This window comes from Alosa pseudoharengus, unplaced genomic scaffold (genome assembly GCF_046254945.1).
Source record: "Alosa pseudoharengus isolate Yale_2024_CS ecotype anadromous, Long Island Sound unplaced genomic scaffold, YU_APseudo_1.1 YU_APseudo_1.1_scf_20, whole genome shotgun sequence".
NCBI classification, from domain to species: domain Eukaryota; kingdom Metazoa; phylum Chordata; class Actinopteri; order Clupeiformes; family Clupeidae; genus Alosa; species Alosa pseudoharengus.
The window spans coordinates 31,847,662-31,869,405 of NW_027468664.1; the positions used below are offsets into that span (position 1 = coordinate 31,847,662).

At 43.7% G+C, this 21,744-nt stretch overlaps 1 long non-coding RNA gene across 1 annotated transcript; it reads left to right on the plus strand.

The window, feature by feature from the left end:
- The first annotated feature begins 19,540 nt into the window (after window positions 1–19,540).
- LOC143136752 (uncharacterized) lies at window positions 19,541–20,416 on the plus strand. The gene is made up of 3 exons (XR_012989431.1): window positions 19,541–19,676; window positions 19,760–19,836; window positions 19,911–20,416. It is a non-coding gene; the product is annotated as an uncharacterized LOC143136752 (long non-coding RNA).
- The last annotated feature ends 1,328 nt before the right edge of the window (window positions 20,417–21,744 follow it).

The window sequence follows — 21,744 nt, forward strand, 5'->3', positions numbered from 1 at the left end:
GTTATGAGTGCGAGTCAGCCGAATCAGCCGGCTACGTTGTCATGAGTGGATCAGTAGACGAGCGAGTAACTCCTCGTCAAGGTGAAAAGCAAATCCACAACAAAAGCCATTCTTTCACTTCTGAAATAACATACAATGTTCTACACGTAGGCATAGCCTACTTTTAAATGCAATTAGGTCGCGAAGACAGTACGAAACATTGCAAGCTCAGGCTAGCCGGGTCAGTTGGATCTGCAGGGCGGGCCGGTTACATTGTTATGAGTGCGAGTCAGCCGAATCAGCCGGCTACGTTGTCATGAGTGGATCTGTAGACGAGCGAGTAACTCCTCGTCAAGGTGAAAAGCAAATCCACAACAAAAGCCATTCTTTCACTTCTGAAATAGCATCCCAGCTAACAATTTATGGTTTCCAAAACGTTCTGGGAACCATAGTTTTTGGTTTCGGAAACGTTAGTTTTTGGTTCCCAAACGTTACCCTAAGGTTAGTTTTTGAGCAAGTTTTGGTTCCCATGGAAAGTTTGCTGAACGTTCCGGAAACGTTAGTTCTTGGTTATATAAAACGTTCCCTGAACGTTCCCCTAACGTTATCTAAAGGTTGCAAACTTTAGAGAACCTTCCCCTAACGTTCCCCAACCGTTGCAAACTTTAAAAAACCTTCCCCTAACGTTCCCTAACCGTTGCAAACTTTAGAAACCTTCCCCTAACGTTCCCTAACTGTTCCCATAACGTTCCCTAACATTTAGGGAACGTTCCCTTCCCTAAATATTGCAACCTTTAGGGAACCCTCCCCTAACATTGCAACCTTTGCATACCAATTACTTTAAACAGCACGAGCAGGAATGCATTATTATATATTAGCAGGAAAGAATGAACAGGCAAAATCGATGGAACTTATAACTTTAATATAAAATTATCAAAAGACAAAAAAAACAATATAAAAGGCCTCACTGATATATATATATATATATATATATATATATATATATATATATATATATATATATATATATAAATTAGACTTAGTGTTAGCTAAGTATATTAACATAAGGCATTTGACTTTGGTAGGTGCTACATTCAACAAATAGACACACTGTACAATAGACAACAATATACGTTGTGGCAGATACCAACACAATATACAAAGACATAATACCAATACAAGTACACATGGAGTGGGCTGTTGAGTGCAAAGTAATAGTGCAAATGTAGAGTGCAAGACTTATATTGGAATGATAAAGTATGTAATGGGCAGGTAAACGGTCAAAGTGGGGATGACCCCACTTATCTGCAGTTCAGGAGAGTGACGGCAGTGGGAAAAGAGTTGTTCTTGTGTCTGGTTGTTTTTGTGTGCAGGGATCTGTAGCGCCTGCCAGAGGGGAGGAAGTTAAAGAGTGTGTGTGCAGGATATGTGGAGTCTTTGGTGATGGTCTCTGCCCGCTTAGGTCCCAGAGTACAAGTCCTGGAGGGAGGGCATTTTGTTCCTCCTCTCCTGCAGCTCAGTGACTGTCGAGCAGGACGACAGCAATATGTCATCATCTGGAGCAGAGGGAGGTGACTGGGAGCTCCTTAAGAGCACGAGCAGCTCATCCATCTTCTCCTCAAATGCGTCCATTCGCTGTGCCATGCGGTAATGGTTGTCCTTATTGCTATGGAAAATGGATGGTGTTAGTTTTAGTTGTTAAATACATTATATACCTGCATATGTGAACAGATTAAGTGAGTGTTCTTACCTCTTATTTCCGTCTCCATGGCCAAGCCACCTCCCTCTGTGTGATGAGTCACTTGTGCTGTTTACAAAAAAAAAAAGTTACTTACTCTCAAGTTCCTTGTCATGAAATTGTATTTACTTGGAAATGGAAAATTCAAAGACACTGTACCTTCAACTGGGTCCCAAGATGAAGTGGCAGGCGTTATAATAGACCCATCCAGCTCTGGGCAATGAGCTGGTTGCCTGTGTGGTGTTGACTCATCTAAAAAGAAAGTAAATATGAATATTGGTCAGTTAATTTATGGTAGGTTTCTTGCACATGACATTTGCAAAAGATAAACCTATGCTGTTACATTAAACAATCGCTAAAAAGAAAAACTCACATGCAGGTGGTGGAGGCAGTGACATCTGCTGACCTAATAAAAGGCAGGAAGAGACAAATACATCAGAACAGTAACATGATATGCACTAGGTTAATAAACATGAATGTCAGTAGTTCCATGGTAGGAAATATGACTCAACTGGTTTTCTTTAATAATACATGTATAAATGTTAACTTACAGACAGGGCTTCCAGGCACACGCACCATCCTGGAATGCTTTCTTGCTTGCGGAACGGATTCATCTGAAATAAAAGACCATACAATCTGCACTGATTGCAAAAAGAATATTTGAATTGTGCAAATAATGTAGTCTGTATTTAAGAGGTCTTACCATCACGTGACCATGCACTGCCTTTTGTGGACGCTCGCATCTTCTTCCGCCTCAATGCTAGAAGTGTCCATCAGCCGCTGACATTTTTCCATAGCTTTGGTGTATGAATCTACGTTAAGAGAACAACGTTTTTGTGAGCCAGTAGTAGAGCAAAGCAGTATTTCCATATAGAGAAAACTATTATTGATAGTATTGCAGCAATCAGTCATCTGTACACAACCAGATTTTCTTGACTGGATATTTGGCCCAGCTTTTGACTTGATTTTTGTATTGTAGCCCAGAGAATTTCTAATGGGGAGACACAGCATCCATAGAAATGCATGGGCTTAGTTTGTAAAGCCAGTATGGCAGCTGTGTATAGCCTACTACACACATTCCGCCCCTTCCTGTATGCTTCCCAACAGACCTCTGAAGTTCGCCTACAAAAAGGAACCAAAACTGCCATCTTTGCCTATAAGGAGATCAGGGTGTTAATTTAACCTAACTACCTATGACAAGTTACATTGCAAGTTAGGTCTGGGGTAGCAAAAATCTAAGTTGCTGTCTTAACGTAGGCCTGTTGAAGATCACAGTTAGCCTACCACTCGAAGGCAGAGGACAAACGTGTGTTGAGCAAAATGTCTGCATTTCAGACTTCTTCGTCCCCGGGAGAGTGCAATAATTCTCTCCCCATGTTATTTTCCCATAGCAAAAATTGCAAGATAGGCTACCGGATCTCAGCTTTTTGAAGGCAAAATTCAGAGGTCTATTCACTTGAATCGTCTATCCGATCAACTGTGTTACAAAATGGCCGCCGACAGTGTAGCCTATACATTATCAGTCAGATTATTAGACATTCTCTGACATTATCTATAGCCATCTCTATGGCTCTAGTGTAGCCTACATATGCAGGACTGTTCAGTAGGTTATACCAACTTAAAAAGCATCACCATCTCAGTATACCCACTTAAAATAGACTAGGATTAATTTGGGGTTGATCACAGTATAGCCTACCCACTACAGCTAACTAGCCTACATCACAGTAGCCTAGATCCACTGTATATACAGTGTTCTACACGTAGGCATAGCCTACTTTTAAATGCAATTAGGTCGCGAAGACAGTCCGAAACATTGCAAGCTCTGTATGGAGCTGCTCAGGCTAGCCGGGTCAGTTGGATCTGCAGGGCGGGCCGGTTACGTTGTTATGAGTGCGAGTCAGCCGAATCAGCCGGCTACGTTGTCATGAGTGGATCTTTAGAGGAGCGAGTAACTCCTCGTCAAGGTTAAAAGAAAATCCACAACAAAAGCCATGCGTTCACTTCTGAAATAACATATATTCTGCACGCATAGCCTACTTTAAAATGCAATTAGGTCGCGAAGACAGTCTGAAACATTGCAAGCTCTGTATGGAGAGTAGGCTAGCCAGTCGGATCAGCCAAGCGGGCCGGTTACGTTGTTGTTATGAGTGTGAGTCAGCCGAATCAGCCGGCTAGTTGTCATGAGTGGATCTGTAGACGAGCAAGTAGCCTAGTTCTACTCGTGTCAAGGTGATAATAATAATAGGCCTAATGAGAATAGTAGTAGTAGTAGTAGTAATAATAATAATAATAATAATAATAATAATAATAATAATAATAATAATAATAATTTAGTCACTGCAGGGCATTTCTATGTCTACATTGAAAGTCAATTGCTTAGGCTAAGACAATAAATAAACAGTCTGGCTCAAACTACTTTCTTTCCCGTGAGTGGGTGGAGGTTTTGATGCTATTATATTAGGCTATTTTATATTATATTATATTATGTTTTATTATATTATATTATATATGATATTATATTAGTCTACCTAACATGATTATATATATATATATATATATATATATATATATGTATAGCTATGATTAATAGGCTAATAATATTAGTTGCCTAGTATTAGCTGCCTATAATACCTATTAGAATAGATTCCTAGTAGCCTACTATTAGTATATAGTAGTGGTAATAAACATTGTAGCAGAGTAGCATTAGACCTAGGCAAATTTTCTATTGTTAACAAAACAACAACAAATAATTAATTATTATAATATAGGCTACCCTCCCTGTCAATAAGATCAAAGTTTCTGAACATGAGCACCAAAAAGATGAACAATGTGTGGATGCACTTTGACCAGGAGACCAAAACTCTTAGGCTAAATGCAAGTACTGCAAAAACCTGGTTTCAAATCATGGAGGATCCACATCCAACATGAGAAGGCACTTAACGAAATGAAGCACCCCACTGCACTGCTTGAACGTAGGACTGAATTTCTTTGCGATTTAGCAATACTGACTCAAGTGACTCAAGTGACTCGTTCAACCCGGATCAGTTTAGTGAGTGACTCAGAATAACCCGGATCCTTAAAAGGAATCGAGTTTAACAGGCCTAGTCTCTACACGACTTAACCCCTACTGGCATTCCTCGAGACCTTGAGCAATATCCTGAAGTCACTTCATTTTTAGTGTCAGGCCTCCGACGCTAGGGGGACACAGACCCTAAGAGTTTCAAATAAAGTTTAAAAGTAGGCTTTATGTCATTAAGTAGGCTATAATAATAATAGCAATAATAATAATAATAATAATAATAATAATAATAATAGCAATAATTCAGGTAATAATAAATATATCAAATATCAACAATGAAAATAAATGAGTTTCTATATTAACAAAAGCCATAAACGTACACATCATAATTCGGTAAGAGAATTAAATCATTAAGAGCAAGGTGAATACTGAGTAGCCTAGGTGAGAAGGTGGGGCAGTTGTGGCCTACTGGTTAGGGAAATGTTTCCCAACCTTTTTTCCTTGAAGGCCCCCTTGCCTGTGTTTAAGACAAGCCAGGGCCCTCTACCCGCATACACACACAAAAATAATAAAGTGATTAATTACAAACTTATAAGTTCAGAGGTCAGAGGTAATAAATAGCTACATGAATTTAAATGTGGAACAAAATATGTTTTAATTTGGATTATACAGAATTTTGATTATCCATTTGGGTGTGTTATTGGGATTTTATACATTTAATGTGCGCCAATATCATTTTGGTAACCTTACAACCTCAGCCCAGGCAACATTGTGCGGACCCCCTGCAATCTCTGGCGACCCCTAGTGGGGTCCGCGGACCCCAGGTTGGGAACCACTCGGTTAGGGCTTCAGGCTTGGAACCGGAGAGTTGCCAGTTCGATCCCCGACCAGTAGGAACGGCTGAAGTGCCTTTGAGCAAGGCATCTAACCCCTCACTGCTCCCCAAGCGCCGCTGTAGCAAGGCAGCTCACTGCTCTGGGTTAGTGTGTGGTTCACCTCACTGTGTGCTCTGTGTGTTTACTAATTCACGGATGGGATAAATGCAGAGACCAAATTCCTTGTATACGCAAGTGTACTTGGCCGAAAAAACCTGATTTACAATAACATTTTACATAGATCAGTCTTGAAAGTGCCAAAAATAGTGTATAGAATGTAGAACATAAAGTAACTAATTTCACCAATGAATTGAAAGATTCATTCCATAAAACTGTACATCCCTGGTTATTGGCTGCAAATTGAAGATGAAGACAAGACTTCAGCTCATAGACGCTCCTGTGGAGAAAATTGTGAAAAGTGAAATCTATCCTGCCAAAGAAGCTCATCCCTCACTTCCTCTTGGATGAACAGCTGCATTTGTGGATATTGAACTTTCTTACTAACAAGTCACAGAGAGTATTAGTTGATACTCTACTTCTGGGTTTTCACAGTATGTTGTTCTCTCTTACCTGCTATTTATTCTTTTTACAGATGACTGCAGGTCCACCAAGCCAACCTGTCATTTGGTCAAGTTTGCTGATGACACAGGTTTTTTTTAATCTCTGCTCCCAAGCCCGTCACACTACACCATGATCCCCCTCTCTGCAAGTTTATGGAGTGGTGCGATGACACCTGCCTTGAACTCGATGTGAGCAAGACTGATGGGATGGTAGGCTAATGACGTTTTGCAGCGTACTCAGCTTCAAACTTTTCTTATAAATATATGCTCAGTACAGCCATTATAAGAATAAACAGAATGCGCTTCTGACTTTCATCGAAACATTAAATCACACAAGCTGTCTGGACAGGGTCAATGCCTCTCTCCTTCATTCTTGGGGGTTCTGGTAGGATTTCACAGCAGGCAGGGGCCAGGATTAGCTAAGCCCACCCAAGCATTGTGTCAATTTTTTTTTCTGCGCAGTGTGCAGCCTCAAACCCAGCTTGGATGTAGATGAGTTGGTGTGGAGTGTAATGGTAGCTAGCTTGTACATAGTTGTGCAGTAGACCTATATATTTGTGTTTGGTAACCCCCCCCCCCCCCTCCTGATGCCTTAAAGGAAAATCTGGCCATTTTTCACATAGATCTCTGATTTTCGAAGTCACTTACTGTTGAAAAAAACTAAAAAAAACTAAAACAATCGGTGCTACCTAGTTCAAGTTTGCTACCTAGCTCAAGTTGCTGCAGCAAACAGCTAGAGAAGCTAGACAGCTACAGTGCTACCCTCTGGAGGGCATGGTTTTAAAAATGCCCCCAGAGCACTGTAGCTACCTGGCTGCTCTTGCTGCAGGAATGGGTACCAAATGTATCCAAATGTATTTTTGAAATAAAATAGCCTAATTTTAAGTGTATTCAAATGAAGTACAACATATATTAGCCACACCATGTATCAAAATAAAATACTGCATGTTTGTATTTTAGTAACGCTTAAAGGGAACATGATATCACTTTGCCTTCCATATCTGTCTATTCTGGCTATCCCTTCATCAGTAGGCCTACACTGACTCTGTGGGCAGTGTTTGAGAGCAAAAGCAGGCAACTATGCTGACCTGCCTGTTCATAGCCTAAGTACTGTATCAGAAATGCACTCAAAAAGTCACAACTGAACTTGTCAAGCGGGTGGAGAAAAGTCTCGTCAATGCATGCCCAGACTGAGCAGTGTTGCAGGGCCACCACATAACCGATGCTATGTGTTCTGATTGGATGATTAAAGTTCTCAAGAAACTTAAAGTTGGTATGAGAGGGAGTGCATTGTGTGTGAGCAACCTACAAGTTACTTAATTTTTTGTGTTTGTGTTTTGTGTTTGTCAGTGTTGATCCAATTTGATCGCTTTGCTATGTTGCTCACCCAACATTTCTACCAGCCCACCCAAATGTAGTAGGCTAGAACTGGCCCTGTTTCACAGCATGACGTCTGGCCGGAGTTTCCAATACGGGAGGGTGAGAGCCCCTAGTGGTTTGAGACGGTATTGATGGGAGAGCAGTATCAACCCCAAGAGCTGGGCTGGCCTAGCTAAATAGGCTATAGACTATACATGTATTATTCACAATATTGAAAGGGGAGATAAAACAGAGTTCATTAAGAGCATTTAATTACAGAAGACATAGAGCCAGTGGCTGGTGAGGTGGTTGATTTAATGAGAGGATTTCTGTCAAGAGTCTTTGAGAGAGGAGGGGCTGGAGGATTATGATGACATCACCACTGATGACAATAGACCTCTGAAGTTCGCTTACAAAAAAGCTGCCATCTTTGACATCCGGTATCTGGCGATTTTTCCTATGGGAAAATAACATGGGGATTTTGAATTATCGCACTTGTTAAACTCTCGCGGGGATGAAAAAGTCTGAAAAGCAGACGTTTTCCTGAACACACTTTTGTCCTATAGTCTAGTTGTGATTCCCATAGGCCCAATAGTAAACCCAGAAATGTTGAGTACCCTAAAGTTTTATTGCAGAAATGTCATCTATAGGCCTAGTGGGTGGAATTCAACTTGGTTGCCTAAAGTTGCACTTTGGGCAATTTGCATAATTAGCATAAATAGGCAATTAAGGCGAGGCAGTACAGGTGAATAGGGTAAAACATTTAAATAATAGATATCACCATGAAACTTTCTGAGTTAATTACTTATGTTAAGATGAGAAAAAAATGTATTGCATGTTTTTTATATTTTAATGTTTACATATGCAAATGAGGCCCTATCTCACTGTATGGGCAGAAGAAGGCCAAGTCGATGAACAACACTCGCTACCAGATTTACAGTCGCAGCAAAAAGCCTCCTAAGCTTAAAAAGCTTCCTCCAACAGATGCCAACCTGATGCTGCACATACTGCGTGCTCATCTTCAGGTCATGTTGTGGAAGGCTGCAGGTCAGAGAGAGCCTCCTGCAGAGGCCAGAGACATCACACACACTGGCGCCTCAATGCAGGGGCTTACCTGGGCTTCAGCCCAGGGGCCTCGACCAATGAGGGGCCTCCTAATAATAATAATGATAATCAATAATAATAAACGGCGTGTCCGTATTCGCGGCGTCATTATACTCTGGAGCTAGCCTAAATAATTGAGCACATCGTACTGCTCTTACATCCATGCAGAGGCCCCATTTGTCTTCTCCAATTCTAAAGTGTAACAAAATGTAACAAAACGTAATAAATTCCAACGGGTGTAGAGGAGCTAGAGAAGAGGCTGAAACTGACTGACAAACTTATCATACAAACTCTGGAGATAACGTGGGTAGGATTGAAGCAACGATAAACGAATGACGTGGATTCCTGTAACTGTCCATGAAAACAGAAGGCATAGCAGGTAAATATCGTAGCAAATAGCCTGGAAATGAAACGGCTTTAAAAACATGTATTTCACTTGTCTCATTGGAGTGAACGCAGAACATGGGCTGTGGCGCAAAGACATGAATTAGTGATCTGCATCTCCGTTCACCAACAGCTAAGTTTGTGCTAACCCATTCGCACATATAATAGTCTATGTTATGTTGTCTCCCTTGTTAACGTGAGATATGTCTCCGTGTAGTGTAGTGATAATGCATAAGGTAGCCATGTTCACGTCACATGAGCCAGCTTGTTATAGGCTAAAAGTATTTCTGTCCCTCCCAAACTGCGTTAAACTGGTGTGTTAAAGGGGTGGTTCAGGATTTTGGACATAAGACCTCATTTCCAAGTAAGCAAGTGTGATATTTATCAGTGGAGACCGTTTTCAACACGTCCTTCTAATTGCAGGTAAGACTGTTTAGTTGCAGGCTAGCACATACCGTTGACTTGCGCTAGCCTAGCACCTGCGAACTCTGCAATTAGAAGGACTGAATGAAACGTGTTGAAAACGGTCTCCACTGATAAATATCACACTTGCTTACTTGGAAATGAGGTCCTATGTCCAAAATCCTGAACCACCCCTTTAAGTAGACAGGATTTAAAAAAAAACTCCTGGGGAACCCCCCGACACGACAAACACGCACTTTTGAAAAGCTTTTAAACGTCCATATGTGTAGCCTACCCATCTTAACTTAGCCTACAACATGTGTTGTAAAAGTTCAACGCTTGTTTTCTTGCAGTAGGCTAGCCTTTTTGATAAGCGATGTCATGCGGCTGACGTGATTCGAGGGCATTCTGTTCCTGTTTATGTAAAGGTTTTACATAGGCTGAATAATAGGCTACACTGCATATTATTAACCAAAAGCGCACGCTATGTGTCGGGTCAGATCGCGGGCCGGGTATCATTTAATCATAATTAATATTTGCGGTTGGGGGGGGGCCTTAAGAAACATATAGCCCAGGGGCCTCGGGTGGTATTAAGGCGCCCCTGATCACACAGTTTGGGTGGGAGGTTGCTAGTGAAGGGGCTGTCATGCCCGCTCTTGCCATTCAGGCAGTGGCTCCAGTAAATGTGGTTGATGTCACCAGCTGTAGCTGCAGCACATTGAAAGCCTGCAGCAAAGGAAACTGCAGCTGCCATGCTGCAAGTCTCAGTTGCACTGACTATTGCAAGTGTGAAGGGGTGAGGTCCGCTGCTGCAACCCATTCACAATACATACAAATAAAGACCAAGAAGATGATGAGACTGAAGGTAATGAGGAAAGAAATGATGAAGATGGTGAAGGCTATTGAGTGGGATTGTGTGGTTGTTGTTAAATGTGTGTGTGTGTGTGTGTGCGCGCGTGTGTGCATACTGTATATAGTTATATAGTTTACAGTGTGTGTGTGTCTGTGTGTGCATGCGCGCGCGCGTTGCATGTTCTATATAGTTCTTGTATATAGTTATTGTGCATTTGTGTACGTGTGCATGCTGGATATAGTTATTTTGCATATTGTATATAGTTCTTGTGGGTTTGTGTGTATGTGCATGCTGTATATACAGTAGTTATTTTGCATGTTGTATAGTTCTTGTATATAGTTATTGTGCATTTGTGTACGTGTGCATGCTGGATATAGTTATTTTGCATATTGTATATAGTTCTTGTGGGTTTGTGTGTGTGCATGCTGTTATATAGTTATTACCTCCGCCAAGAAGGTTATGTTTTCATCGGGGTTTGTTTGTCTGTTTGTTTGTTTGTTTGTCTGTGTGTCTGTTCATCTGTTTATTCGCAAGATAACTCAAAAAGTTTGGGAGTGATCCGGATCATCGTCTGAATCCAGGAGGCGGTTATGTTTTCGCTTGGCGGAGGTCTGCACTCTCAGAGTGCTTTTCTAGTTTTGCATGGAACACTTAATTTCTTAATTTGTCTGTCCATAGGTCAACACTGCCTCCTAACCAAGTTTCTTAAAGGTTTTCACCAACACCCCCCCCCCCCCCCCAAGTATACGTGTTTACCTTGGAAAAACAATTTTGAGCCTGGCTTTATCACACTATCTGCTTTTGTGTGTATGCAAATTAGAGCATTTTTAATGAGATAGGGCCTCATTTGCATATGCAAACATTAAAATATAAAAAAACATGCAATACATCTTTTTCTCATCTTAACATAAGTAATCAACTCAGAAAGTTTCAATGTGATATCTATTATTTAAATTTTTTACCCTATTCACCTGTACTGCCTCGCCTTAATTGCCTATTTATGCTAATTATGCAAATTGCCCAAAGTGCAACTTTAGGCAACCAAGTTGAATTCCACCCACTAGGCCTATAGATGACATTTCTGCAATAAAACTTTAGGGTACTCAACATTTCTGGGTTCATGAAATCACGACTAGACTATCTAGGCTATTTGTTTACCTGTGACAGGTGCATCAGAACTGACAGTAAACCATTTGCAGCCAATTAGGTAATTATTCTGCCCCAGTTGTTAAACACCCGGATTGTACCATTCACATCGGAATTGACCCTAGTCAGATCCACTTATCACCCAACCCTTGACCCGAGTTGGACAACCCGGGTTTAAAACCCCTTCACATGGGTATTGGGTAATGGGTAAAATGGGTATTAGACCTGGCCATTTGACACACACATCCAGTTAGTTGTGCTTGAGGTGATTATTTGGATATCCTATTCATATTGGAATTAATTTTGCATTCAGTGAGAGATTCCAAAGTGCTGATATATTTAAATACCAAGTCAGTAAGCCTGTAAGTCATTAAGTAAGTAACCTCAGCTGTAGCTCAGTCTCAGTCAATTTCTACAAGTAAATTAGCTATTTATTTCACTAAAGCTGTATATACTGTAGGGTGTGTAGGTCTGAGGAATGTATACAAATGATGTGGAAATGCTGCTGAAGAGCTGCACATCATCACTGCTAATAATGTGTGAGTTATATAAAGGTCATCAGTATTATTACAGTGCATGAAAATGCACTGTACTGTTCTTCCTAGGCAACTTCTTATTATTATTCCGCTTACCACTTTTTCCGTACGCAATTTCTCTCAAACAGTTTAACTTAGAAACTTCATTCAAACTTTGTAACGTAGGTCTTCAAACAGATCGGGTTGCTATGTCTTTTCAACTTTGAAACTTTTATACTTTTTAAACTATTAAAGAAAAACTTTTTAAAAATCCCCATAGACTTAACATTGCCGATTATGACATCATAATACGGCCGTTAAGTAATTATAATCCTATGGCAGGTGTTCAGGCCACCTGGATCAACTGCCAGTCTCAGGCTTTAAGCATACAAACTGGCCCTATTAAGACTACACATCCTGTTCAACTGCTTCCTCTGCCCAAAATTGTTTCAAAATAAAAGTCCTCACTACAATAATCCACTGTTAAACAATGTAACCCATTAAACTACATAACTTTTTACATTCAACTTTTAAATGGTCTACTTTTAAACTATCATTAAACTATCTATCTATTAAACTAGCTGTCTATCAACAACTTTTAAACTATCTACATTCAACTTTTAAACTATATACATTCAACTTTTAAACAGTCTACTTTTAAACTATTATTAAACTATCTATTAAACTAGCTGTCTATCAACAACTTTTAACTTGTCATCAACTATGTCAACACTTTTGTCATCAACTATGACTCCTACCCACTGTAGCTAGTTAGCATGGTTAACATAGTTAGCATGTTATCATTGCTAGCATTGTTAGCATTTTTAGCAAAAATGCTAAAAATGATTAGCTAGGTTAGCTAAGTCACATGGTTAGCATAGTTACCATTGTTAGCATGCTAGTTAGTATAGTTAGCATAACTACTAAAAATGATTAGCTATGTTAGCTAAGTCACATGGTTAGCATAGTTAACATGTTAGTTAGCATAGTTAGCATAATTACTAAAAATGATTAGCTAGGTTAGCTAAGTCACATGGTTAGCATAGTTAACATTTTAGCATTGTTAGTGTGGTGAAATGGGTTTCCACCTTGAGTCATCTTGACTGACAGGTTATTGACTAGGGGGCGTACCCTGGATTAGTATTTAAGGAAGTGGCTCTCAACTGACATGTACGTCGTTCAGTCAGTGAAAGGACTTCCTGGTTAGTGACGTGGGATACCGGTAGCTTTGTGTGCGTGTAGGTGAAACCGCTGGCTCAACAGGTAAGCACTGCTTGCTTTCCCATTGTTTTAAATGACTCTTTGAGGTGGAATCTTAGCTGTTTGTTCGGTCGTGTGTTTTAGTGCGGTTGGTATTTGCTTTGGAAACTCGCATGCATTACGTCCAGTGGACCGCAACACGGGCAACTTGTTGGTGTCAGGTAGGCTATCATGCTCAACATACTCTTACGGCCTCTCTGCTTTGTCACATATCTAACATTGTTGTCTGCTTTAGTTTGCTATCAGCAGTAGAGTGGTGAGTGCGTTGTCTCTCCTCCTCGTACCTGTAATTGGATCATAGGATCGCCAGCTTTGAGGTATGTATGTTAAAGCAACGCTGTGCAGTCTATTTTTAGAACAAGCTGCTAATCGTAATTTTAGCTTTTGTTGTGCTTTACAGATTGGCCTATATGCTGGCTATACTCATCGGCTGTTCCCATGTCCTAAGAGACTGCTGCTTTGTCTCCTTTTAGTGTTTGTCTTGTCATTATTACTTAGTAATGTTGTGTCCAATTATTAGGATATTTGTTAGTCTTGTGATCTTGCTAGCTACTGGCTCTGGCTGGTGCTAGGACTTTTGTTTTGTTTGTTACAATGCATGATTGGGCTATGCAGTGCTGTGTCGCCGTTTCTCGGGCCTAACCTGCATGCACTTCTTTTTACTTTTATTTGTTGGTTGTGGGAGAAACCCCGTTCTGCCTGTGTTGCTACTCTGCTTGCTGTGCATGTGCATGTGTGTGTGTGTGTGTGTGGGCACGTGGGTGTGTGCATGTTGGTTTACAATCCCAATGCTGTGACCAGGGTTGCTGTTCTTCCCCCGCTCGGGATAACCCCCAGTCTATAATCCCAATGCTGTGACCAGGGTTGCTGTCCCATTTGACCATTGATCCGTGCTGAGCTGGAGCACCAAACCTGCTGCCGAAGATAAGTAGCATTTGTAGTACTGCTAGCATACCTGGCTTGTAAGATCAATCACCCTGTTATTTAGTGCTTGTGTCTCCTCTTCCCCTCTGTCAGACAGGAGCAGTGTGGCCCACGTGAGCGGAGGACTGAGTTCGTGGTGGAGGCCTTCACTTTCCCTTGCTGTGTGCACATTGAGGTGTCTTTCGCTTGGATTGCAGTGTTTCTCTCATGCATGGTGTGTATTTTCTGGATCCCCTCCCCTCTGTCCTGCAGTAGTCCGGCTCGCTGTGGTAAGCATCTGCCCTGCTCTAGTTACCCCTCCCCTGAGACCAGGTCACTTGCCCAATAGCAAGGTGCTAGTCAACCACATAGCTACAGTGCCTTATATAGTAGCCCCCTGGTCACTGTGTCAATTGTGTGGTTGTGTTTTACTGTGCAACTGTAATAATTAATGTGTCATGTTTGAATAAATATTTTTGATGCAACGCATGTCTCCGGCACCTTGGGTTTGACGAACCTGTGTGCTCCAATTACCCTCAGGGGTTAATCTAGTTTAGTTCCTTGTCCTAGGTGCCGGCCTCCAGTCCCCTAGGTGGCGTAGTCGATGCAACAAATTCTCAAAATCACCTCTTCCCTGCCACATTTTGGCGTAGTCGGCAGGATTACTCTTGTGTAAGCCAGAGACGTGCGTTCATTTGTTGTTTCTTTTCTTGACTGTTTTGACTGTGTAACGGTGTTAGTGGATTGTATGTGTTTGACAGTGGGACAAAGCAGCAGCTTCTTGCCCAGGAGCCCTGGAATATCTACCCAAAGGTAGGGTTGTTGTGTGTAGTTAGTGTAGCTTTCCCCTTTCAAGTATGGGGGATGAGGATTTAAGTCCAGAGCAGCTTCGTGACCTAGTGCTGCAGCTCAGAGCTGAGAAAGAGCGCTTACTACAGGAACGGTCAACTCCCCAACCCATTCCTAATAGTGATCCACTAGCTCCTGGACCATCTGGTCCTACACCAGCCGCGCCAGTAACTGAGCGCCTGGTCGTTTTACCACGAGAGCGCAAGTGTCCCATGTTTAATGGGAAGACAGGGATAGGCATACTTGAGTGGACTGAGGAGGTGCAGGCATGTATGCGGGCCCGCCACTTGTCTACTGCTGATAAGGCATTTTTCATCTTTGATCATTTGGAGGGAGAGGCCAAGGAAGAAATTAAGTATCGACCCAGTGCAGAGCGGGTTGATCCAGTCAGGGTCTTAGACATTCTGAAGGAACTTTATGGTCCCTCCCAATCTTACGTAACCTTGCAGCAGGCATTATTTTCTAGACAGCAAGAAGAAGGAGAGACTTTGCAGGAATTGTCCTTGGCCCTAATGGCTTTAATGGACAAAGTCAGGCAGTGTGCTCCAGGTGGTGTGCTTAATGCAGAGGTTTTACTTCGCGATCAGTTTAGAACATGTTTTGGATAGTTCCCTTCGTAGAGAGTTGAAACAATATATCCGTGGTCAGCCCACCACCACCCTGCTAGAAATCCGTAGGGAAGCTCTGAGATGGGAAAGGGAGGGACTTCCGGCAGGTGCTAGAGCCCGTAGCTTTTCCCTACCCTCAGCTTATGGCCTGCAGTATGCTGTGCGAGGCACCTCTCAGCCCACCACTCCAGTTACCCCTCCATGCTCAGAGTTGGGTGAGTTAAAGGCCATGTTGAAGCACCAACAAGAGCAGCTGAATCAGCTCACTCAGACTGTAGCCGCATTGCAAACCTCCACCATGCCCAATCGTCCTTATCGTAATGCCCCCTTCATTTGCCGTCGTTGTCAACAGCCAGGTCACTTTGCAAAGGACTGTGACGGGGAACGAGTTCCCTCCCAACCTCGTCCCAATTCCTCTTCCGCTCCTTCTTCAGATCGGTCCAGGTCTTCCCACGCGCCTCGCCAGTCGGAAAACTGATTCCCACTGAGTTGTTGAGCCACAGCTCAGATGGGGTCTCCACTGGCTCACAAGTGGGTGTGGTGTCTAGATTGATGTCCTCTTGTCCGAATATTGATGTTTTAGTGGGGGGTGTTATGTTCCAATGCCTACTAGATACCGGATCCATGGTATCTACAGTAACGGAGAGCTTTTTCATTCAGCAGTTTGAACCCTGGGGCAATGATCGCCTTCAGTCCTGTCATTGGCTTCGGCTTCAAGCTGCCAATGGCCTGGCAATCCCCTATATCGGGTATTTAGAACTTGATGTTGTCCTATGTGGTAAGACCATCCCGCGTTGTGGCATCTTAGTGGTACGGGACCCCCCTGGTGCTCCCCCTGCCATTCCTGGGGTGTTAGGCATGAATGTTATTAGTCGCTGTTATCAAGAGCTCTTTGGGGCCCATGGCCCCTCTCTGTTTGATTCCCCTCCTGTGACTCAAGCTCCGGGGCCCATCTTTAAGGCACTCCAGCAGTGCCATCAATCAGCCATTAAAAGTCAGAATGCTTCCAGAGGGACGGTACGGGTTCGTGGCACACAGGCTGTACGCATACCTGGTGGGGTAATGAAGTTTGTGGCTTGTACTTGTTCTGAACAGCTTGCGGGTTTGGCTGCACTTTTCGAGCCTCCAGAATCTGGATTACCTGCTGGTCTGCTGGCGTCGCCTTGCCTCGACCAAATCGTTAGGGGCACTGTGTTCGTTCCAGTGGTTAATGTCTGGGTAACTGACGTTCTTCTCTACCCACGTGCTAGTGTAGGGTCAGTAACTTCTGCCCATGTCATTAGCCTGCCCACAGGTGTAACTGAGGTGAGGTCTACCACTGCAACAGTTTCCTCCCAAGTAGTCATGAGTGCTGTGCAGGATCGGATTCTGGCGGCGGACTTGGGTGCCTTGTCTGAACCAGAACAGTCTGAGGTTAGAGACTTACTTCTGCGGTACAGCTCTGTCTTCTCTGCCCATGAGGGTGACCTAGGCTGTACGAACCTCATTGCACATGACATTCCCCTGCTGGATGATACCCCAGTACGGCAGCGGTATAGGCGTATTCCCCCATCCGAATATGAGACGGTGAAGGCCCACATTAACCAACTTTTGGACGCCCATGTCATCCGTGAGAGCTGCAGTCCGTACGCCTCGCCTATTGTCTTGGCTAAGAAAAAAGATGGCACCTTGCGCATGTGTGTGGAGTACCGCTTACTTAATAGTAGAACACGGAAGGATGCGTTTCCCCTTCCACGGATTGAGGAGAGTCTTGATACCCTGTCAGGGGCCTGTTGGTTTTCAACGTTAGACCTGGCCAGCGGTTATAATCAGGTCCCGGTCTCCGAGCCAGACAAGGTCAAAACGGCCTTTTGTACACCTTTTGGCCTCTTTGAGTGGAACAGGATGCCATTTGGCTTATGCAACGCCCCAAGCACGTTTCAGCTGCTAATGCAGAGACTGTTTGGGGATCAGCAAAGCCAATCACTGCTCCTGTACCTCGATGACATCATAGTGTTTTCTGCCTCTGTCTCTCAACACCTCCAACGCTTAGAAGTCGTCCTCAGTCGACTTCACAAAGAAGGGTTGAAGGCAAAATTAGAGAAGTGTGCGTTCTTCCGTAAGGAAGTTGGGTACTTAGGACATATTATCTCCAGTCAAGGAGTCTCCAGTAGCTAGCTGGCAACGTCCGAGCCATGTGTCAGAACTACGCTCGTTCTTGGGATTTGCCAGTTACTATAGACGGTTTGTAGAAGGGTTTGCAAAGCTGGCTAGCCCTTTACACAAACTGGTGGCTGAACTTGGAAGCACCAAGTCTAGGCGAGGGTTAGGACAGTCTATCACCACCGCATGGACACCGGACTGTGAGCACAGCTTCGAGACATTGAAGGCCAAGTTGGTCTCCACCCCAGTCCATGGCTATGCTGATTTCTCGCGTCCCTTTATCTTGGAGGTGGATGCTAGTTTTAATGGCCTGGGAGCAGTTCTGTCACAGGAGCAGGAAACCGGGGTTAAACCCATAGCCTATGCCAGCAGAGGTCTTCGGCCCACTGAGCGCAATATGAACAATTACAGTTCAATGAAACTGGAATTCCTTGCGCTCAAGTGGACCATGACCGAAAAATTTAGGGAATACCTCCTTGGTCAGAAATGCGTCGTCTTTACGGACAACAATCCGTTGAGTTACCTCAAGTCGGCCAAACTTGGGGCTACAGAACAACGGTGGGCAGCTCAGCTTGCTGCATTTGACTTCGAGATTAAATACCGGTCAGGACGCAGTAATAAGAATGCAGAGGCATTGTCGCGCCAGTACATGTCTGGTCATGACTTGGGGGAACATACCCTCCCTGGTACTGCCGTCCCCGAACCTTTGCAGCAAGCTTCAGCGATACAACCCCAAGTTTGTGCTACCCAATTTATGGTCACCGTCCTTCCATCTCACTCCCCCTCTGACATTCGCTCCTTGCAGGAGGCTGACCCCCTCCTGCAGGAGGTTCTGATATTCTGGAAGAGGCAAGTCCCACCAACTCCAGAAGAGAAACGACTGGGCATCTTGTCTCCCACAAGTACTATTTTTTTACAACTCTACCCCCCATCAGGGCACTGGTGAATCCCTCTTCTTTTTAATGTTTGGCCAAGAACCAAGGCTCCCGGTTGACTTTCTCCTGGGCCGTGTTCAAGGTCCCCAGCCAGGTAACATGCAAGACTGGGTGGTGGAGCACCAGGCCAGGCTCAGAGTGGCTTTCGAGGGTGCCCGCGACCGGTTGCTGGTAGCAGCTAGTCGACGAAAGGAAAGGCATGACTGCAAGTGGGCCAATTGGTTCTTCTACGGGACTGTGGCATTAGAAGCCGCCACAAGATTCAGGACATTTGGAGCTCGGTGAGCTACCAGGTCCTCAAAGTCCCAAACAGTGGGGGAGTAGTCTATACCATTGCCCCCGTAGACGCAGTGCACAAGGTTAAACAGGTGCACCGAGACCTCTTGAAACCTCTAGTGGGAGCAGAGCCCCCTCGCCAACCAGTTACACCCCGACCTCCCTGGGGCAGACCAATTGCACCGACCCCATTGGTGAGGAGGAGTTATGTCAAATAGTCTCAAGGACTCCCCTAGCTCCCTTTCCCCCTGTGGCTGGAGGGCCGCATTCACCAGTGGCTTCTGAACCTCCACTGGAGACACGCTTGGAGGCCGGTACCCCCATGAATACTACTGTCCCCAACAGCCCACAGCAGTATCACCCCTCGTCACCGGTAGCCACTCTTTCTTTAGTTGACCAGCCGGGTTTAAGTTCCCTCGCTGTGCGCTGAACGACGCGACATACAGCTGGCCAACATTCTAACCCACATCACCTGCCCTGGCCGGTGGGCCACAACCATTAATGTCAGCTGCTAAGATGGGGATGCCAGTTGGTTCTATCGTCGGGACGACGAAAACAAATTGGAGGACAGATTGTGGTGAAATGGGTTTCCACCTTGAGTCATCTTGACTGACAGGTTATTGACTAGGGGGCGTACCCTGGATTAGTATTTAAGGAAGTGGCTCTCGACTGACATGTACGTCGTTCAGTCAGTGAAAGGACTTCCTGGTTAGTGACGTGGGATACCGGTAGCTTTGTGTGCGTGTAGGTGAAACCGCTGGCTCAACAGGTAAGCACGGCTTGCTTTCCCATTGTTTTAAATGACTCTCTTTGAGGTGGAATCTTAGCTGTTTGTTCGGTCGTGTGTTTTAGTGCGGTTGGTATTTGCTTTGGAAACTCGCATGCATTACATCCAGTGGACCGCAACGCGGGCAACTTGTTGGTGTCAGGTAGGCTATCATGCTCAACATACTATTACGGCCTCTCTGCTTTGTCACATATCTAACGTTGTCGTCTGCTTTAGTTTGCTATCAGCAGTAGAGTGGTGAGTGCGTTGTCTCTCCTCCTCGTACCTGTAATTGGATCATAGGATCGCCAGCTTTGAGGTATGTATGTTAAAGCAACGCTGTGCAGTCTATTTTTAGAACAAGCTGCTAATCGTAATTTTAGCTTTTGTTGTGCTTTACAGATTGGCCTATATGCTGGCTATACTCATCGGCTGTTCCCATGTCCTAAGAGACTGCTGCTTTGTCTCCTTTTAGTGTTTGTCTTGTCATTATTACTTAGTAATGTTGTGTCCAATTATTAGGATATTTGTTAGTCTGTGATCTTGCTAGCTACTGGCTCTGGCTGGTGCTAGGACTTTTGTTTTGTTTGTTACAATGCATGATTGGGCTATGCAGTGCTGTGTCGCCGTTTCTCGGGCCTAACCTGCATGCACTTCTTTTTACTTTTATTTGTTGGTTGTGGGAGAAACCCCGTTCTGCCTGTGTTGCTACTCTGCTTGCTGTGCATGTGCATGTGTGTGTGTGTGTGTGTGGGCACGTGGGTGTGTGCATGTTGGTTTACAATACCAATGCTGTGACCAGGGTTGCTGTTCTTCCCCCGCTCGGGATAACCCCCAGTCTATAATCCCAATGCTGTGACCAGGGTTGCTGTCCCATTTGACCATTGATCCGTGCTGAGCTGGAGCACCAAACCTGCTGCCGAAGATAAGTAGCATTTGTAGTACTGCTAGCATACCTGGCTTGTAAGATCAATCACCCTGTTATTTAGTGCTTGTGTCTCCTCTTCCCCTCTGTCAGACAGGAGCAGTGTGGCCCACGTGAGCGGAGGACTGAGTCTGTGGTGGAGGCCTTTACTTTCCCTTGCTGTGTGCACATTGAGGTGTCTTTCGCTTGGATTGCAGTGTTTCTCTCATGCATGGTGTGTATTTTCTGGATCCCCTCCCCTCTGTCCTGCAGTAGTCCGGCTCGCTGTGGTAAGCATCTGCCCTGCTCTAGTTATCCCTCTCCTGAGACCAGGTCACTTGCCCAATAGCAAGGTGCTAGTCAACCACATAGCTACAGTGCCTTATATAGTAGCCCCCTGGTCACTGTGTCAATTGTGTGGTTGTGTTTTACTGTGCAACTGTAATAATTAATGTGTCATGTTTGAATAAATATTTTTGATGCAACGCATGTCTCCGGCTCCTTGGGTTTGACAAAGCCTGTGTGCTCCAATTACCCTCAGGGGTTAATCTAGTTTAGTTCTTTGTCCTAGGGGCCGGCCTCCAGTCCCCTAGGTGGCATAGTCGATGCAACAAATTCTCAAAATCACCTCTTCCCTGCCACATAGGACATAGTTAGCATAGTTAGTATAACTACTAAAAATGATTAGCTAGGTTAGCTAAGTCACATGGTTAACATAGTTAGCATGTTAGCATTGTTAACATAGTTAGCATGTTTAGCAAAACTGCTAGAAAAACGTTAGTTAAGTTAGCTAAGTAGCATGGTTAGCATAGTTAGCATTGCTAACATAGTTAGCATGTTTATCAAAACTGCTAGAAAACATTAGCTAAGTTAGCTAAGTAGCATGGTTAGCATGTTAGCATTGCTAGCACTGCTATAAAACATTAGCTAAGTAGCATGGTTGGTTAGCATAGTTAAAAATCTTAGCATAACTGCTAGCAAACATCAGAGCCATTCCAACTTTCAGTTATCGTCAAATATCTACCTATACACAGCCATTAAACTATTTGAATATCAACATTCATTAAACTGCCAGTCTGTCAACAACTTTTAAACTATTTACCTTTTAAATGGTCTACTTTTAAACTATCATTAAATTAAACTAGCTGTCTATCAACAACTTTTAAA